The following is a 17,888-nucleotide window of genomic DNA, read 5'->3' as shown; positions in this document are numbered from 1 at the left end:
ACTCGAGAAATTCAATCCATCAGACAGGCCAACTTGAAGTTGGACTCTACGGTGAAGTCCCTTCAGGGCAAGGTTAACGAGCACGGGCATGAGAAGGTTGAGCTTGTAAACAATTATAATCAAAAGATGTTTGATCTGTCTTCTGCTCATAAGAAGGTGCTCAGGGACCGGAAGGAAGCCCACGGCCTGGCTGCGGATGAATGGAAGAACGAAAAGAAGGCCCTCGAGGAGAAGGTGGTGGAGCTGGAGGGGTCGCTTTCTGCTATGACTGTGAGCCGGGAGGTCGCCCTTGCGAATGCCAGGACTTAGGGGCTAGAAACTTCATGAAAATCTTTATTAGAAAGGTCCCTGACTTTGACTGGCGTCTCCTGGGCGCAGGCTCGGCCAAGAACGCCAAAAATTTGAAGCTCGAGATGGAAAGAGACACCCAGATTATTGAGGAAGCTCGAGTCGCGACCAAGCAGGCCTCCAAAAAGCTAGTGGCTGAAAATCCTTAGCTTCTTTTTATTTTGATAAACTTTTAGATGGGGAAGCGGGCACCCAGTTTTCCTCGCATGTGTATTTAAATTATATTTCCTTTGGGCCCAACTCTTTAACTATGCTTATTTATTATTGTTGCACAAATTTCCCAAGTCTTGTGTGCTCGCGTATTACAAATATGCTAGCTTATTTTTCTTGTTAATTTCTTTTATTTACAAGTTGTATGTGCCCACATTGTTCACAACCTTCACCCCTACTGGCCTAGAGTTGTCCTAACTCTGGCCGCGTATGGCGAATGCTTTTACTTTAAGGGCGTGCCAGGCCCACCAACTCACATCTTCAATATTCTATGAGCTCTCCCTGTTAAGAAAATGCAAGCCAAGAATTCGGGCTCACGTCGTCACTAGCCTCAAAACCTTGGTAAGTTTGGTATTCCATAGTGTAATTCTAGGTGGGCTCTGAAGGAATTTACGGATGAGCGGAAGCGTGATATAACAATTATTCCGTAAAAACCATGTATCGCACATATAGAAAAATGTAAAAAACAGAAAAACGGAGGAATCGTAACCATACCTTAAAATCGAATCTTTATAATATGGTTGCTAGAAGTTGCTCCTCAATGTGTGAAGCACTGTAACACCCCCAGATCCGGGGTCAGGGATCCGGGTCGTCACGGTCTTTCTTTCCACAATATCACTTCACTTAATTAATAATAAATAACCTTATGCTGTGACCCCACACTAACACACACCACAACCCGTTATAGTCTCAGAGATGAAATTGAAATAAGTACAAGTCCTTGAATCCACAATTAAAAGTTATTACAACCCAAAATGATTACTTGATAAATTTACAGTTAATTGCCATTATCTGCCACAAGTTATAATTATACATAATTGATTCTCAAAAGTAGAATGCCTGATCTACCAATAGATCTACCTCTGCAGCTATAGCAGCTACAATATCAACGGGAAGACGCGGGACGCTTCCCACGCGCTTGCGCTGGGTCTGCTGGAGTCTGGCCATCTTTCCTAACTGTTGTTGTGTGATGAAGAATAAAGCAAGAGTGAGCCTTACAGCTCGCAAGATAATATATGGTGATAACAATAATACAAGTATCTAAATGGATACTTACTAGAATCCTTTATCAAGTGTAAGATAATTACTTACTAGATATAAGTAAAAATAAGGGATGAAGTTACCAAATACTTCACTATACTTATATCAATTATAAAGTTACTTGAACTACCACTGTTCAAAGTATAACGAGCTTTCAACAGTTCATCACATAGATGAGACTACAAGACAGATTTGAATAGATTAAATCTTTGAAGTAGTATTGAAGGAAATGAAGTTATGATATACTTCATTAAGTTCCGATATATATATCCACATATACATCTTCCTTATACAGTCCCTGAAAACCTCTGTCATGTAAAGTATGAACAGAGTTTGTAACATCCAATGAATTTTTGGAAGGGAAAAAGAATTGTGGCATAAATCCGATATCTTGCTGATCAGGCAAATATACCAATAAGTAACCTTTTCTACTAGTAGATGGACGAATTCCCCACTGATCATCACCCTGGTCACAATAGGACCTTATGCTGGACTGCCACTCAGCCACTTATGCATTTGATGGACTCCCACTGAGCCACTTACACTATCATGGACGCCCACTGAGCCCATGTTGCTTATGCCGACTCGATAGATGGACTTACTTCCCGAATGTTGGGTAAGTAATCAATTCATTTACCAAAACTGCAACCTTGTTGCGAATATAAAATACACCATAGAGCCGGATCCCTCAGGTTTTGAGCGAGTATTTAAATCCCCTTTTTAAAAGGAAGATCTTAAATATAAAAATGAGTTTTGGGATCCGCTCTAACTTTTGAAAATCATTTTGAAGACTCGAAAACACTTTAAAGAGTGTTTGGAGTAATGCTGATTTAATGAAGTAAATCAGTCCCAATATATTTAGAAAATGTCTGAATATTATTATTAAAATAATATTCCCATAAAGAATAATCTTTATACAAATAATTGAAGTAGAAGTTGTAAGACTTATACTTGAAATGAATATTAAATAACCAAAGATATACTTATACGAAAGTACTATCTTCATTTGAATAATCGAAAATAAGTTTGATTATCGAAACATTATTCTTTAATAAAATAAAGAATATTTTTAAATAATAAGCGGAGTCATAATACCTCGAATGAATATTATAAATAATATTCATTAAATAAAATAACGGAGTCATACATCCTCAAATGAATATTCAATTAATAATCATTAATAATATAACTGAGTCATAAGTCCTCGGATGAATATTCGAAATAATATTCAATAATAAAATAAAGGAGTCATAAGTCCTCGAATGAATATTCGAAATAATATTCAATAATAAAATAAAGGAGTCATAAGTCCTCGGATGAATATTCGAAATAATATTCAATAATAAAATAAAGGAGTCATAAGTCCTCGGATGAATATTCGAAATAATATTCAATAATAAAATAAAGTTAAAGTTATCGAATAAACCTTATTCGATTAATAGTTTTGAAAACTATAACCATATATATATAAAAATATATATATTATACTCGGAAACATCGACTCCCGGTTTAGAAATATGTTCACCTTTGATCCCCTATACTAAGGGTAAACTCAATACCGCTTATCTCTAGCATATGTATTATGCTACTGTAAGCATTTTAACCAACAGATATATAATCCAAGAATATGAACAGGCATGCATATATACCATATCACCTGCTACAATATATCGCAAGAATTTGCTAATAACAAATATGCATTTATCGCAAGATCATGCATATACACATATACATCACAACAACAGTATAACGGGTAGAAAACTTGCCTGAGCGATTGGGGGTGATAAAAGGCTCGGGACGAGTCTGGTAACCTATAAACAACAAGTAAGTTGGAATTAAACCAAAGTCACTTGTAAATCTATACTTTAACTAACTTAGACTCTAACGCTTATTTTGCGCTTACTGATTCTCTTAAGTCACTCGAGTACCCTCGGCTCCACCATTTTTAATAATTTAACCATTACGAGTTTTAAGGCGATTCCTTCGCGAGTGTCTTACCAACTGCCTAACACTCTTACCATAATTGTTTCATACATTAATTAACCCTTTTTGGCCTTTAACCTATGTTTCAAAGTAAGGCGAGGGGAAATGTTTTGTTCATGAAACGCCGTTACTTAAAACGGTCGTTTCTCCTAAACCGTGCATCGGAATCAAAGGAACTACATATCAAAACGAAGCTCGTAACATGAACTATCTAAACATGGCAATGGTCATAATCTAGCAGGGAGTTCTCGGGTCCAAATGTTATGAACAAAAGCAGTCTAAAGTAAATCGGACATTAAGATGGCTATATTTACGCGATTTCCCAAATTTAAACCATTCCAAAACCATCACAATTCAACCCCAATTCACAACCCAAACAAACCTCCATTTAAACTACATTACACCAGCCCCAAATCACTCATTATAATCAATCTTCTTAATCCAAAAACTTGAATTTAAACTATACTACAATCTTTAACCAAATCATAAGATTTCAACAAATCAATCACCACCATTCCAACCCAAACTCTTAAACAAACAAGTTTCAAGCTACTCTTTACCCTCACAACCATAATCAACCTAATATACAAATTAAAGCTAGGGTTTGGAGATGATATACCTTCCTTGAAGTGGTTGGAGTAGCTAGGAAGCCTTAAGAAGCCTTGAGAAGTCTTAGGGATGCTTGGATCTTAAAGGAAAACAAGAAAAAAACAAGTTAAAAACTTTGAAATCACTATTCATTGTCTTCTTCATTGATTTCTTGAAGAAGATTGAGAAAGAATTGAAGGCTTAAACTCATAAGATAGCCATAACTATGCATAAGGATGACTAGGGAATTATCTTACCAATTTAGGAAGCCTTGATCTTGAGTTTTGAAATTCCTTTCTCTTGAAAATGGCAAAAGCCGAGAGTAAGCCTTGGTGATGAAGAATAAAATTTTGTTTTGATGAGAAATGATTTGTTTGGCTTGGTGGATGAAATTAGATTTGTTTTATTTTAGGTCAATTACCCATTTACCCTTGATTTTGTGTGGTTAATATTCCACCACATTTCCTTCCTTCCCATGTCAGGCTTATGTCATGCTATGATGTCATCTTTCCCTCCTTGTCCTCTTCTCATTGGTTGGGTGACATCATCCTCTCTAATCCCTTTGATTAACTTCCTAATTGTTTGCCTAATGACCGCTGATCTGTTATACGGTTCGCTTAACTTTCGTTTTCGTTTATCGTTTGAGGGATCATACCCGGGATCTTATTACTTAGGTTCCCTTAACCTTTCTCACTATATTATATTCCTTTTATGATCCTCTCTTATAATCCTTTAATTTAAATCCTTTTTATCCTGTTACCTTATACTCAATTCTTTCCGTATCTAGTGGATTTCCGGGAAAAGTCAAAGTGTTCGGAATTGGATTCTGACGATCTTTACATACACTTATATACCATATAGAGTACTAATAAAATCTCAGAATATCCATAACAGAACCCCTACATAGTGTGGCATGAAAAGTTTTCTCATTCAGCTAAAACACTATTCATAAGGGTTACAAAAAGTTGAAAATTTTGGGGGTTATTACAGTCTCCCCTCCTTAAAAGGATTCCGTCCCAGAATCAAATAGAAAACAAATGGGGGTACTTTTCTAGCATCGCACTCTCTAGTTCCCAAGTTGATTCTTCCACATTATGATTCTGCCATAGCACTCTGACTAGCTTGATTACTTTGTTCCGAAGCACCTGCTCCTTCTTATCGATAATCCTTACTGGTTTCTCCACGTAAGTCAGATCTGGTTGCATATCCACCTGCTCGTACTCCACTATGTGTCTGGCATCCTGATGATACTTCCTTAGCATTGACACATGGAACACATTATGAACTTGTTGCAAGTTAGGGGGTAAGGCTAGCTCGTAAGCTAACTTTCCAATCCGTCTTAATATCTCAAAAGGTCCAATGTATCTTGGGCTTAGTTTTCCTTTCTTTCCAAATCTCATTAATCCCTTCCAAGGGGATACCTTTAGCAGTACTAAGTCCCCGACTTCATATTCCTTGTCCTTTCGGGCTAAGTCTGCATATTTCTTCTGTCTGTCTTGGGCTGCTACCAGCCGTCCTCTGATAAGATCCACTATGTCTTTGGTTCTTTGGACCACTTCGGGTCCGAGCATCTTCCGCTCTCCTACTTCATCCCAGTATAAGAGAGATCGACACCTTCTTCCGTATAGGGCCTCATAAGGCGGCATTCCGATGCTAGCATGAAAGCTATTGTTATAAGAAAACTCGATCAACGGCAAGTGATCATCCCAACTTCCTTTAAGGTCTATTGCACAGACTCTCAACATATCCTCTAGTGTCTGGATGGTCCTTTCACTCTGCCCATCCTTCTGGGGATGGTACGCGGTACTCATATTTAACTTGGTCCCCGCACATTCTTGAAAGCTCCTCCAAAATCTGGAGTTGAACCTGGGGTCTCGGTCTGAGACAATGGACGCTGGGACTCCATATCGCGTCACTATTTCCTTAAGGTAAATGTCCACCAGTCTATCGACTGTGTATCTCTCATTGATAGGAATGAAATGAGCTGACTTTGTCAGTCGGTCTATAGTTACCCATATGGCGTCATAATTGGCTTTCGTCCTTGGCAAGCCTACAACAAAATCCATTGCTATCTGTTCCCATTTCCACTCGGGAATCTCCAGGGGTCATAAAAGTCCACTGGGTCTCTGGTGCTCTGCCTTTACCCTTTGGCAAGTCAAACATTTGTTTACCCATTCTGCTACGTCCCTCTTCATGTTGGGCCACCAGTAATATTCCTTCAAATACCTATACATCTTGGTACTTCCCGGGTGAATGGAATACCTTGAACTATGGCTTTCATCCAAAATCTCATCTTTAAGCTCTTGAACATTCGGAACCCAAATCTGGTAGGAGTACCTCATTATCCCTTTATCATCTTTCTCAGTATGGATCTCCTCTCCAGTCAATGACTCTCTGCCTTCATTCATTATTTTCTCTTGGCACAATCGGATCTTTTCCAATAACTCTGGCTGCATTGAGATCTCAAAAAGCTTTTCAGTTCCGGTTCCGGTTATCTTTACTTCTATTTCCATTCTCTCAAAATCCCTTATCAATTCTTCCGAAGTCGTTATCATTCTGAGTCTTTCCTTTCTACTAAGGGCATCAGCCACCACATTGGCTTTCCCTGGATGATAGAGAATCTCACAATCATAGTCCTTGATTAGTTCTAACCATCTCCTCTGGCGCATGTTGAGCTCTTTCTGCGTAAATATGTACTTGAGGCTCTTATGGTCTGTGAAAATCTCGCACTTCTCTCCATACAAGTAGTTCCTCCAAATTTTTAAGGCAAATACTATTGCCGCGAGCTCAAGGTCATGAGTAGGATATCTAATCTCATATTCCTTCAGTTGTCTCGACGCATACGCAATCACTTTACCGTGCTGCATAAGCACACACCCTAATCCTTTGTGCGACGCGTCACTATATATCACAAAACTTCCTTTTCCGTCCGGCAATGCCAACACCGGGGCCGTTACCAACCTTTTCTTTAATTCCTAAAAACTGTTCTCGCATTTCTCCGTCCATTCAAACTTCTCTGTCTTACGAGTAAGTCGTGTCAAAGGGGCTGCGATCTTCGCAAAGTCCTGTACAAATCTACGATAGTAGCCGGCCAATCCTATGAAACTCCTTACCTCTGTGGGTGTGGTTGGCCTTTCCCAATTTGAGACCGCCTCTATCTTAGAGGGGTCGACCAATACTCCTTCTTTATTGATCACATGTCCTAAAAACTGTACTTCATTCTGCCAGAATTCACACTTCGAGAATTTGGCATACAACTGTTCCTCTCTGAGTATTCCTAGAGCTATCCTCAAATGCTCTGCATGTTCTGCCTCAGTCCTTGAGTAGATCAAAATATCATCGATAAAAACTATCACACACTTGTCCAAGTACTTCTTAAATACTCTATTCATTAAGTCCATAAAAGCCGCTGGGGCGTTGGTTAATCCAAAGGACATTACCAAGAACTCATAATGCCCATATCTGGTACGGAACGCTGTCTTGGAAATATCTTCGGGTTTAATCTTTAGTTGGTGATATCCAGTTCTCAGGTCGATCTTGGAAAAATAAACAGCATCCTTTAGCTGGTCGAACAGATCGTCTATTCTAGGTAATGGGTACCTGTTCTTTATGGTTAGCTTGTTCAACTCTCGATAGTCGATGCACAGCCTCATGCTCCCATCTTTCTTCTTAATAAATAAAACTGGTGCTCCCCACGGAGACACACTGGGTCTTATCATACCCTTATCCAAGAGTTCCTGCAATTGGATAGCTAATTCCTTCATTTCTAACGGGGCTAACCGGTAAGGTGCTTTTGAAACTGGCGCCGTCCCGGGGGCCAATTCAATAGCAAATTCAATCACTCTATCAGGTGGTAATCCCGGAAGGTCTTGTGGGAATACATCTTCAAATTCGTTGACTACTGGAATATCTTGTAAGTTGGGCACCTCCTTCTGCGTGTCCACCACATAGGCTAGGTAGGCCTCATTTCCTTTTCGTAGCATCCTTCTGGCCTGGGCCATAGTCAAAAATTTCTGCGTCTGCCTCTTTCCTCTAAATATAACTTCTTTCTTCCCTGGGATATTTAACTTAACTTTCTTCCCTTTACAGTCTATCTGAGCATCATTGCTAGATAGCCAGTCCATTCCCAAAATTACATCAAACTCCTCTAATTTAAAAGGAATCAGATCAACACTAAAAGATAGGCTAGGTAGGCCTCATTTCCTTTTCGTAGCATCCTTCTGGCCTGGGCCATAGTCAAAAATTTCTGCGTCTGCCTCTTTCCTCTAAATATAACTTCTTTCTTCCCTGGGATATTTAACTTAACTTTCTTCCCTTTACAGTCTATCTGAGCATCATTGCTAGATAGCCAGTCCATTCCCAAAATTACATCAAACTCCTCTAATTTAAAAGGAATCAGATCAACACTAAAAGATTGCTCCCCTATGCCTATCTCACAGGCGGGGTGAATCTGGTTAACAGGAATAATCTCATGATTGGCTATTTCTACTTGTAAGGGTTCTATCAAGGGTTCAGCCTTAAGTCTTAACTTACGCGCAAGGTCCTTTGATATAAAAGATTTAGTTGCTCCTGAATCAAATAAAACGTTTGAACTGACTGAATTTAGAGAAAGGGTACGTGCTATCACATCTGAATCTTTTATAGCATCCTGGACTATCATGTTGAAAGTCCTTGCAGTAGGTGGCTTATTGGAGGCAGCCCTGCTTGCTCCCGAAGCTGCTGGTTTGTTCATTGGGCATTCCCTCTTTCAATGACCCGGGCGTCCACACTGATGACAAGTGGTGGTTGGAATGACGGTAGGGGTTGATGATGGGCACTTAGTTGTATAGTGACCTTCCCGACCGCACTTAAAGCAGGTTACTGGCTTTCCTTTACACTCCCCAGTGTGCATCCTTCCACATGTGTTACAGGCTGGCAATGGGGGTCGAGACTGGTTGGAATAGGACATTCTTGACTTCTGGCCGCTCTGGCTCACACTCACGCTCATTGGCCGCTTAAACCCAGTGTTCTTTCCCGGTAGGGACACTGCCCCTCGATTAAATCTAGTTGGGAAGCTTCTTCCTGCGGAACCTCCACCCATGCTCATACTTTTCCTCTTTATTCCCTTCTTCTCTCTTTCCTTCTGCATCTGTTCACTTCCGGCTTCTACAATCGTTGCCTTTTGCAGCAGAGTGGCATAATCCGTAAGCTCAAGGATTGCCACCCTATTCTGAATCCACGATTTCAGTCCCTGCTGAAACCTCCTAGCTTTCTTTTCCTCGGTGCTCACAAACTCCGGCACAAACCTTGATAACTCAGTAAATTTCGCTTCGTACTCTGCTACTGATAAGTTATTCTGCTTTAGCTCCAAGAACTTGAGCTCCATCTGGTTTTCCATAAACCTCGGGAAATACTTTCCCAGAAACAACTGACTGAATCTCTCCCAGGTTATAATAGCATCTGTCTCCATGTTTTTCTTGGCCTCCCACCAGTAGTTAGCCTCTCCTTTCAGAAGGTAGGTAGCAAATACAGTCTTCTGTGCCTCATCGATACTCAGAATCTCAAAGGATTTCTCCATTTCCTTTAACCATGCCCTTGCCTCAACTGGGTCGGCTGATCCGTGGAACTCAGGGGGCTTAAGGGACTTAAAAGCCCTGAAAGAGTTTGCCACAACATTGTTATTTCCTTGAGGGGGTGGGTTGGGTTGACGTTCCAAGTTCTGCCTTAGCAGTTGCATGAACTGGCCCATGGGATCCATGCCTGGGTTTGGTACTGGTTGCTCAACCTCAGTTTCTCCTTCTTCAGCCTCTATCTCAAATCCCTCAACATCATATGTTTCCTCTTCCTCTTCATACAGGGAGTCATCATATTCCACATAATCCTCATCTTCCTCTTCACTGTATTCCTGGTTTCTACTGTCCTGATTATGGCTTCCCTGGTCCTCAGATCCAGGGTTCGCCCTAGTTCCAATCTTTCTTGGCGGCATGATACTGATAAAAAAAATTATTGGGAAAAATCAACGTTAGGTCACAATCATATACAACATTGTGCCTTGCACAGCTCCTATAATGGAGAGAACGTATCTCGCAATTCTATTACATTATCACAGTTCTAATAAAAAGTGCAGTAATAATAATGATAAAAACAGTGATCTCGTCACTAAGGAACTGAACCGAAAGGAAACAAATATATACATATTGCGAGAAATACATAGTCTGATATGGTCAAAAGTACAACAGTGCTACATCCATCTGTCCCAAAAATGATACACAAGAGTCTATCTGTCTAGTCAGAAAAAGGGATGTTATATACAAGTCAACTATCCCGAAAAATTGGCTCTTACTAAGGCCTCGGCTAACTAGACAACTAGACTATTCCATCATCAATCCTGAATCACACACCAGAGTGGGTCAGCTCCCATACCCTTTCCATCGCACGACGGAAGATATAGTCGGCCTGCCGCCTGGAGATCCTACCATGCCTGTCCCCCTGGAGCGATCTGAGCCTCGCTCGGGACGTGAGCTCTATCCCCGTAAGCTCCCTCCTCAAGGATCGGGGTATAGAAGCCCTAGTCTCATAAGCTCGGGTACACCTACCCGCCCTCTCCGCATCCAACTCCCTTCTGGCATCATCCAGTCGGGCCTCAGCAACAGCCACTCGGGTCCTCAGTACATCCTGAACATAGCCGTGGGCTAACGAAGACTGCCTGTGGGCAGGGTCAAGAGGTGGTGAATCCGGAGCCGCTGGGGGTGCCTCCTCAGTCTGTCTAGGCTCGGAAGTATGGGTCTCTGAGCTGTCCTCATAGGGGATCCAAGATAGTGGTGGAGGGGTAGGAGCTCTGACCACCGGAAGTGTGGGTAAAGGGGTACCAGCGTACACTACCATAGGTCCGACACGCTCCTCGGCTACTGGGACCTCATCCGGGTCCTCCTCATCTGGAATAGCAATGACCTCTGTCTCTGACTCCTCTGAGGGGTCCTCCTCATCTGAAATAGCAATGACCTCCATCTCTGACTCCTCTGAGGGGTCCTCCTCATCCTCCTCCATCTCAGGCTCCTCCTGATCCTCAACAACTAGCAGTGCCTCATCATGCTCACGCTCGAACATCTCAGGGTCCTCTATCTCAGGCGCCTACACATTAAACGAGCCAAGTTACTATCATGATACTTATAAGGGTTCCTGTAAGGGTTTTAACTGTTAGTACTACTTTAAGTAGTCCGACCATGAACTTGGCAAAAGTTCTTATTATCTTTGTGAGTTTATTATTATATTGTCGCATCATCTCTGAGGTTTATAACGCTTAGCTCTGATACCATTTTTGTAACACCCCCAGATCCGGGGTCAGGGATCCGGGTCGTCACGGTCTTTCTTTCCACATTATCACTTCACTTAATTAATAATAAATAACCTTATGCTGTGACCCCATACTAACACACACCACAACCCGTTATAGTCTCAGAGATGAAATTGAAATAAGTACAAGTCCTTGAATCCACAATTAAAAGTTATTACAACCCAAAATGATTACTTGATAAATTTACAGTTAATTGCCATTATTTGCCACAAGTTATAATTATACATAATTTGATTCTCAAAAGTAGAATGTCTGATCTACCAATATATCTACCTCTGCAGCTATAGCAGCTACAACATCAACGGGAAGACGCGGGACGCTTCCCACGTGCTTGCGCTGGGTCTGCTGGAGTCTGGCCATCTTTCCTGACTGTTGTTGTGTGATGGAGAAATAAAGCAAGAGTGAGCCTTACAGCTCGCAAGATAATATATAGTGATAACAATAATACAAGTATCTAAATGGATACCTACTAGAATCTTTTATCATGTGTAAGATAATTACTTACTAGATATAAGTAAAAACAAGGGATGAAGTTACCAATACTTCACTATACTTATATCAATTATAAAGTTACTTGAACTACCACTGTTCAAAGTATAACGAGCTTTCAACAGTTCATCACATAGATGAGACTACAAGACAGATTTGAATAGATTAAATCTTTGAAGTAGTATTGAAGGAAATGAAGTTATGATATACTTCATTAAGTTCCGATATATATATCCACATATACATCTTCTTTATACAGTCCCTGAAAACCTCTGTCATTTAAAGTATGAACAGAGTTTGTAACATCCAATGAATTTTTGGAAGGGAAAAAGAATTGTGGCATAAACCCGATATCTTGCTGATCAGGCAAAGATACCAATAAGTAACCTTTTCTACTAGTAGATGGACGAATTCCCCACTGGTCATCACCCTGGTCGCAATAGGACCTTATGCTGGACTGCCACTTAGCCACTTATGCATTTGATGGACTCCCACTGAGCCACTTACACTATCATGGACGCCCACTGAGCCCATGTTGCTTATGCCGACTCGATAGATGGACTTACTTCCCGAACATTGGGTAAGTAATCAATTTATTTACCAAAACTGCAACCTTGTTGCGAATATAAAATACACCATAGAGCCGGATCCCTCAGGTTTTGAGCGAGTATTTAAATCCCCTTTTTTAAAGGAAGATCTTAAATATAAAAAAAATGAGTTTTGGGATCCGCTCTAACTTTAAAAAAATCATTTTGAAGACTCGAAAATACTTTAAAGAGTGTTTGGAGTAATGCTGATTTAATAAAGTAAATCAGTCCCAATATATTAGAAAATATCTGAATATTATTATTTAAATAATATTCCCATAAAGAATAATCTTTATACAAATAATTGAAGTAGAAGTTGTAAGACTTATACTTGAAATGAGTATTAAATAACCAAAGATATACTTATATGAAAGTACTATCTTTATTTGAATAATCAAAAATAAGTTTGATTATCGACACCTTATTCTTTAATAAAATAAGGAATATAACTCAACAATAATCGGAGTCATAGATCCTCAAATGAATATTCAAATAATATTCATTAAATAATATAAACTGAGTCATAAGTCCTCGAATGAATATTCAAATAATATTCAATAAATAATATAAAGGAGTCATAAGTCCTCGGATGAATATTCGAATAATATTCAATAAATAATATAAAGGAGTCATAAGTCCTCAGATGAATATTCGTAATAATATTCAATAATAAAATAAAGGAGTCGTAAATCCTCAGATGAATATTCGAAATAATATTCAATAATAAAATAAAGTTATCGAATAAACTTTATTCGATTAATAGTTTTGAAAACTATAACCATATATATATATAAATATATATATATATATAAAATCTACTCGGGATCCTCGACTCCCGGTTTTAGAAAATATTTTCACCTTTGGGTCCCTATACTAAGGGTATATGCAAATTACTGATATTCTCTAGCATAGGTATTATCAACTGAACCAACAGATATATATGGCAAGAATACGAAACAGGCATGCATATATATACCATATCAGCATGCTTCAATATATTGCAACATTTGCTAATTAACCAACATGCATCTATCACAAGATAATGCATATACATATATACATCACAACAACAGTATAACGGGTAGAAAACTTGCCTGAGCGACTGGGGGTCACGAATGGCTCGGGACGAGTCTGGTAACCTATAAACAACAAGTAAGTTGGAATTAAACCAAAGTCACTTGTAATTCTATACTCTAACCAAATTAGACTCTAACGCTCGCTTTGCGCTTACTGATTCTCTTAAGTCACTCGAGTACCCTCGACTCCACCATTTTTAATAAAATAACCATTATGAGTTTTAAGCCGATTCCTTCGCGAGTGTCTTACCAACTGCCTAACACTCTTACCATAATTGTTTCATACACTAATTAACCCTTTTTGGTCTTTAACCTATGTTTCAAAGTAAGGCAAGGGGAAAAGTTTCGTTCGCGAAACGCCGTTACTTGAAACGGTCGTTTCTCCTAAACCGTACATCGGAATCAAATGAACTATATATCAAAACGAAGCTCGTAACATGCACTATCTAAACATGGCAATGGTCATAATATAGCAGGGAGTTCTCGGGTCCAAATGTTATGAACAAAAGCAGTATAAAGTAAATCGGACATTACGACGGCTATGTTTACGCGATTTCCCAATTTTAAACCATTCAAAAACCATCACAATTCAACCTCAATCCATTCATACAACCAAAGTCCATCCTTATCACATCATAACAGCCCCAATAAATTCAATATTAACATTTATACTTATGCTTAAGCTTGAATTTAACTATACTTAAGTTCTTTTAACCAAAACAACAAGATTCACCATTCCATTTCACTACCACTCCAACCCAAACTCTAAACCACAAGCATTAAGCTACTATATCACCATAACAATCAAAATCATCTTATTATACAAAGGAATCTAGGGTTTGGAGATGATATACCTTCCTTGAAATGGTGGGAGTAGCTAGGAAGCCTTAAGAAGCCTTGAGAAGTCTTAGGGATGCTTGGATCTTAAAGGAAAACAAGAAAAATTCAAGTTAAAAACTTTGAAATCACTATTCATTGTCTTCTTCATTGATTTATTGAAGAAGATTGAGAATGAATGGGGTGCTTAAACTCATGATATAGCCATAACTATGCATAAGGATGATTAGGGAATTATCTTACCAATTTAGGAAGCCTTGATCTTGAGTTTTGGAATTTCTTGCTTCTTGAAAATGAAAAAGCCGAGAGCAAGCTTTTGTTGAAGAGAATAGATTTCTTTTGTTTTGATGAAATAATTTGTTTGGATTGGTTGGTTGAATATTTGATTTGTTTTTGGTTAATTACCAATTTAACCTTGATTTTGTGTGGTTAATATTCCACCACATTTCCTTCCTTCCCATGTCATGCTTATGTCATGCTATGATGTCATCTTTACCTCCTTGTCCTCTTCTCATTGGTTGGGTGACCTCATCCCCACTAATCTCTTTAATTAACTTCCTAATTTTTTGCCTAATGACCGCTGATCTGTTATACGGTTCGCTTAACTTTCGTTTTCGTTTATCGTTTGAGGGATCATACCCGGGATCTTATTACTTAGGTTCCCTTAACCTTTCTCAATATATTATATTCCTTTTATGATCCTCTCTTATAATCCTTTAATTTAAATCCTTTTTATCTTGTTACCTTATACTCAATTCTTTCCGTATCTAGTGGATTTCCGGGAAAAATCAAAGTGTTCGGAATTGGATTCTGACGATCTTTACATACACTTATATACCATATAGAGTACTAATAAAATCTCAGAATATCCATAACAGAACCCCTATATAGTGTGGCATGAAAAGTTTTCTCATTCAGCTAAAACACTATTCATAAGGGTTACAAAAAGTTGAAAATTTTGGGGGTTATTACACATTATGACTTACAACACCTCCTTTCTACTAGAGTTATACAAGGATTCATGCTATTATTGAACACATAACAAAGATGCTTATTTGACCGTGCAATGAATGAGGTCCCAAAAGATTTATGCAATAATACCCATGTAGCGAGCGTTAGGTTAGCGGATCCCAGACTATAAAAGCCTTAAGTCACTAGGCACAAAGTCCCCTAGAATTTAATAACTCGAGTATTAAAGAGCTCACTCTTGATCAATTATGCATAAACACAAACTTTTTTTTTCTTTTTTCTTTTTTTCTTTTTTTTCAATAATTTCTGAATGAGTGCGTTTCACTCCATCTCATTCAATCCTAGACTACTCATAAAAATATGAGCCGGCTACTAGCCATTTGACGTCTAGCCTTACAATAACTAGCAATGAAATCCAAGTTTTTCTCCAGATAAAAAAAATCAGTGTTTTTACGTAATTACGAGAATATCACAAATTCTAAATATAACCAAGTGATTAAATCTCAACAACAAACAAGTATGATCATGATCTAGATCAAAAGCAACCCTATAAGACTTTGTGAAAATATTTTTTTCTGGCATGCAAATCAATTCATTAGGACTTAAACATCCCTCTATTCGTCATCACTACACTCAAATCAACATCAACATATCAAATATCATAGTTCATCTTAAGGGATCATGCTAAATATGCATGCAAATGCAACTATATGAAATCACATAAAAATAAACAAATATGTCCTAAATGAACAATCATGCAAAAATATGAATGAACTACAACTAAACATGCAATATGAATCTATATGAATCTATATGGACACACACAAACTAATCCTTACATTATCACCCCCAAACTTAAAATTTTCAATGCCCTCATTGAAGGTGAAAATAAGGATTTCAGGCATACCTAGTCGTCGGAAAGATCACCCTCCTCGGGTGGAGGATCAGGTGGCCAATCAACCTCGACACCAGTGGCTCGGAAAATAGTGCCCAAAGCCCGAGTCATATCTGCAGCAAAATAACGGTGAATGTCGTGCATGGCCTCCATACGCCTAATTACGCATCTGTACTGCTCATCACCAACACCAGTCCTATCAACTACCTGCTGCACATGAGAAGAACCCTCTATAGGCATGGGAATATCCGTCCATTCACTCTCTACATCATCAAAAATATATCCCAACCCCTTATAATGGGGTGCACTTAAGAATGAATAACTCAAGTGATCTGGCATTTATTTGAGCTCAAGTGTGGGAGCTTCTTGAATAAATGGTTCAAAACGCTCCTGAGAAATTTTCAGCTCTGCTAACCCAAGAGAATCGAATGGCAAATCCATCTTCCTCATCCACGAAGGTGCATTCAAATCCTGCAATTGCTCTGCTCCTTTATCTTCCAAATTTACTACAGAGTCGACCCACTCTACTTTAAAGCACTCTTCTTTAGCTGTGGGTAACTTTATTTCCTTGAACACATTAAAAGTGACCTTTTGATCGTAAACCTTCATCGAAAGCTCTCCTTTTTACACATCGATCATAGTTCGGCCTGTAGCCAAAAATGGTCTTCCCAAGATAATGGGAATCTTCTTATCTTCCTCGAAATCAAGAATTACAAAGTCAGCAGGGAAGATGAGTTTATCCACCTTGACCAAGACATCCTCCACTATACCTCGTGGATAAGCGATGGAACGATCAGCTAGTTGCAATGTCATGTATGTTGGTTTCGGATTAGGCAGACCAAGCTTCTTCAAGATAGATAAGGGCATCAGATTGATGCTAGCTCCCAAATTACATAAACATTTGTCGAACGATAAGTTTTCGATAGTGCAAGGAATAGTGAAGCTTTCAGGATCTTTAAGCTTCGGAGGCAACTTCTGTTGCAGTACAACGCCGCATTCCTCCGTTAGAGCAACGATCTCTAAGTCATCGAGCTTTACTTTCCGAGAGAGAATATCTTTCATAAACCTCGCATAGCTAGGCATTTGTTTAAGAGTTTCAGTGAAAGGTATGTTGATATGAAGTTTCTTGAACACCTCTAGAAACTTCTCAAACTGCTTATCCAGCTTTTTCTTCTGCAGCCTCTTAGGAAAAGGAGGTGGAAGATAGATCTGTTTCTCCCCTGTATTACCCTCAGGAGGAGTGTGCTCCACAGTAGTCTTTCTTGGTTCCACCTCTGCTTCCTTCTGCACTTCTTCTTCAGCCACAACTGCATTTTCTGAAAGTTGAGATTTTTCAGGGTCTTCGTCTTGCTGAATTTGGGGGCTTGCGACCTTTCCAGACCTCAAGGTGATGACGTTCACCTGTTCTTCAACTTCCCTCTTGCCTGGATTTGTGTCTGTATCACTAGGAAGCATTCCTGGTGGTCGATTCAATAAGGCATTAGCAATTTGGCCTATTTGGTTCTCCAGAATCTCGATAGAAACAGTCTAGC

This window comes from Apium graveolens, chromosome 7, assembly GCF_009905375.1.
Source record: "Apium graveolens cultivar Ventura chromosome 7, ASM990537v1, whole genome shotgun sequence".
Lineage (NCBI taxonomy): Eukaryota > Viridiplantae > Streptophyta > Magnoliopsida > Apiales > Apiaceae > Apium > Apium graveolens.
Note: the sequence above shows the minus strand (reverse complement) of the source record.